The 4,134-nt window shown below is 34.5% G+C and overlaps 1 non-coding gene across 1 annotated transcript; it reads left to right on the forward strand.

The window, feature by feature from the left end:
- The first annotated feature begins 1,911 nt into the window (after positions 1-1,911).
- On the forward strand, positions 1,912-2,125 carry LOC112578287. Its single transcript, XR_003102583.2, has one exon. It is a non-coding gene; the product is annotated as a small nucleolar RNA U3 (small nucleolar RNA).
- Positions 2,126-4,134: the final 2,009 nt, after the last annotated feature.

The raw sequence follows: 4,134 nt of genomic DNA on the forward strand, positions 1-4,134 counted from the left end.
AACTTTTTGTCTAATAGTGGAATACCAAATAATTCTTGAAATGGAAAATGACTTTTCAGATACCATTTTAGTGTCATTATGACTTTACCAAAGACAGTGTTCATCAAGCCAAGTTATTATTAACACTCTCTAGTGTAGTAAATCTAGATTCCACTTGGTCACTTACTCCAGCATATAACAGCTTTTAATGGCAGTAAATATTTTTTAGGAACAAATGTTAAATCTCCTTCCCCACGTGAATGCTATATCTGATTCTCTTGCTTTTGGCTCAGTCAAGATAGAGATAATCTGGTTGCTCTCCTAGGAGCGTTAAGACTTCCATTAATTAAACCATTGGCACATTTGTTGAGGTTCATAAGACTCTAAATTATACCTTAGGAAATAAAACATGCTTGCAATAAAAAGGAAAGAAAAACTTCCAAGCTATAGAAAAGCCAAAAGTATGGTCCAGGCCAAAAAATATATTGGGAAGAGGGAGCTAGGAAAAGGATCTTGGAGAGTATAAGACTCTTAATAGGCATTGAAGCAGAGTAGCTGAACAGAAACTGAACAGAAAAGAGAAGTCATGGAAGTGAGGAAAGGCATCATGGACAGAGTTCCATAAAAGAGTGATTTTTAAGGCAAAATTCAATTTTAGTTATTCCTAATATCAGAGAGCATATGCTACCTAAGAATATTTATTAAATAATCATAAGAATAATATTCTTATTAAAGAAAATGTAAAAATGTTTAAGATAGGAAGAACAACCAAATTTACCTCTAATCATGCTATCCTTTCCCACCCATTATTGATGTTTTAGGGTAGTTAGTTCCAGACTTATTCTGGGCATTTTTAAAGTTTTATCATGTTGATCTTTCAATTTAATGCAGTAATAAGCATTGTCTATGTTAATATGCATTTATTTTATTCCATCATGTGCATTTCCCATAGTTTTATTTGATAATTCATATATAGTTTTACCTTTGAATAAAACCCCATTCATTATTATTATAAATCGTTTTGCAGTTAACATCTTTGTTAACTGCATCTTTGTATATAACACATTTTTTCAGCATTCAGTCACTTTGGTGGGAAATATAGAGGAATGAACAAAATACAGACTTTAGAGTTCAATCTAATTTTGATTTTTATTTCTGCCACTTATAGCTTGTGATTTTAGGCAATGTGTCTAACTTCTCCTGAGCCTTGGTTTCCTAAAATATAAATTAAGCATCACTAAGTGACTTAGCAGCAGCAGCAGCATAGTTACTCTGTAGTACTATATTAAGAATGAGAATTAATAATTGCAAAGTATGAAGTGCTTAGAACAAGTGCTGGAGTGAATGCTCAATTAATGATGATTATTATTTTTAATATTGTTTTTAGTATTAATCTTGATATCATATGGATCCCCTTGAGGATAATGGGGATTACTAAGACTATCTCTTGGAAGGTAGGGGGATCCTGTAAGGAAAACATGAAAAATAAATTCGGAGATATTCATAGCCTGGTTTAGTAGGATCTGAGTGTCTGTTCAAATCCTGCTTCTTCACGTAAGAGGGAGCTCCTCTTAGTTCCTCTTCTAGGAGTTGTTTATGATTCTAAACAAGAGAGTGTTTTAATGAAAGCAATATTTTCTTTTTTTTTTCCCTTTTTTTTTCTCCCGCCCCATCCCGCCTCCCCAGCAATATTTTCAAGAAATCAATAATTCATCTTGCTTTTTCTCCAGGTTGAATAACCCCAATATTATTAACCTTTCCCTAACAGACTTTATGTTTTGCAGACAAATTCCTTTGAATTCTCCCTGTGGCTTTCCACTTGGTAGATATGACTTATATTTAAGTCTGTGATGTGGCTCCTCCCCAACCCAGTCCTGACCCTAATACAGATAACTCCTAGTTTGGAACAGAAAATTAAAAATTTGAATTTTCAAGACTATACTTTCAGGGATCATTTCTATAGTTTGTTACTAGAGAAGTTTCTCTGATCGTGTAGAGCACCCGAAACCACAAAGAAGAGATGCAGAGTTTTCTCCTGAGCGTGAAGTTGGCGTTTGGTGCTGCTTGATGCAGCTGCCATTGGCCGTTGATGATCGTTCTTCTCTCCTGTCTGGGAGAGTAAGAGGGAGAAAACACTGTCTGAGTGAAAAAAAAAAAAAAAAAAAATTGAATTTGCTAACATCCGAAAAACAAAAACAAAACCTCTATAATTGAATCCTGAGTCCATATCTTAGTCTAGCAAAATTAATTAAATGTCCAAGACTTGAAAGGAGACTGTATAAAATACTTTGGTAGGTATTTTATTACTGAACTCTTAATATACACATATTCATGTAAGTCCTTCAAAGATTTATTCTCTCAATTACCAATCAAAGAACTCATAAAGATAGAGGCAGTGGACCAGGCAGGATTAGAGCTGCCTAGGAAGACAGATGCACTCTCTACAGCATCTGAGCTTGAAACAACCTTACCTGCTGCTCACTCCTGGACCAAATGATGGCTGACAAAGCTGCTCAGGATGACCCATTTAGACTTTTAAAAAGCTACAGTTCCCTCTTATTAGGATTAATTAAGATTTAGACTAAATGGGTTGCTTCTTAAAACTTATTTGTAAGAAGTTAGAAACTAATACTTTTAAGGCAGAAAAAAAAAAAAAAACTAGCAAAAAACCTAAGCAAATACAATATTTAAAAAGTCATTGAGCCATTCTTTGTTTCTTTTCAGGAAAAAAGAAACAGTTAAATAAAGGACATGACCTTACTCAATTGTGGGCACTTTTATTGAAATCCATAAACATTGTGACTGTCTGCTTGGAATTGGATTTATTTCACTTCTTTCTTTGGCATGAATGGCAGTTGTGAAGGGCATTTGTTTGTGGGATTTTCTAATATTCTTAAAGAAGGCTTTCAATAGCATTGCACTATCTATATTGATTTGCTTTTCCACAGATATATCAAAACCTTCACTGAAGTAATTAAAATAATATTTACAATATTGTTTTACTATGTATGATAATGTATCATGCTCATGCTCAGTCACTCAGTCATGTCCGACTCTTTATGACCCCTTGAACTGTAGTAGCCCACCAGGCTCCTCTGTCCAGGGAATTTTCCAGGCAAGAATACTGGAGTGGGTTGCCATTTCCTCCTCCAAGGGATCTTCCCAACCCAGGGATCAAACCTGCATTTCCCCTGCATTGGCAGCCACTGAGCTGGGAAGCCCCTTATGATAATGTAAACATTAACACACAATGAGCTCAGGAAATTAACATATACAAGTCACATAAAATATCTCCGAATAAAAACACTTTTTCATTTTCCTAATACTGAAATATGACTACATAATTCTCTTCTTAAACTCATCTTCCATTGAAGGTATGTCCTAGAACTTCGGACAGATATGTTTTCCTGTCCTCCAGTATATCCTGCCATCTATTATCAATTATTGGTAAACAAATATTTGAAAACACTTAAGGGGATTTCCATTTAAAGTTATCCAATGTTGAATTACCTTATAATGCTCATCTTTAATACAGTTAAAAAAAAAAAAAAGTGAGGAAGAAGGGAGCAGAACAGGGCACAGGCTATGTCAAGGGGGAAAGGTAAAGGGAGGAGGCAGGTATTTGAGGATTGGAGTTTGATGTTTGAGGTTTACAAAGAGCCATAGCTAGGGGATATGCCAATTCTATATGTCAGTGTTTAGTAACCATTTAAAAAAAGTTATTACCTCCTGAATTTTTTTTTTTTTTTTTTGCCTTTTAAGGCATTTTTTTTTCCTATCTCTGTCTCCTCCCTATAAAATTTTAGTATCAAAGATATAGCGAGTATCTGCTTTTTTTTTTTTTTTTACTATATATGCATCTTTTTTTTAAACTTAAAAAGAGTAAGTTTCTTTTTTCTTTTTCCCTCCCACTTATGTTTACTCCATTGGGAGTGATATTGAGAATCCATGCTCTATGTAAGCTTCCTGTGAGAATTCATGTTCTGTGTGCTTAAGAAATAATTTGTAGACTCAATGTGGCTCAACAGAAGTTATGTATATCATAAAGAACTGGCAAAAGTCAGGGCTATTTGAATGGAAAAGATGAGAGCCACTGTCCTTTGTTTTGGGTTTATATGGAGGAGGAAACCCCAAGGTTCTTTCAGAAGCTACCAC

The sequence above is a fragment of the Bubalus bubalis genome, chromosome 12 (genome assembly GCF_019923935.1).
Source record: "Bubalus bubalis isolate 160015118507 breed Murrah chromosome 12, NDDB_SH_1, whole genome shotgun sequence".
NCBI lineage: Eukaryota > Metazoa > Chordata > Mammalia > Artiodactyla > Bovidae > Bubalus > Bubalus bubalis.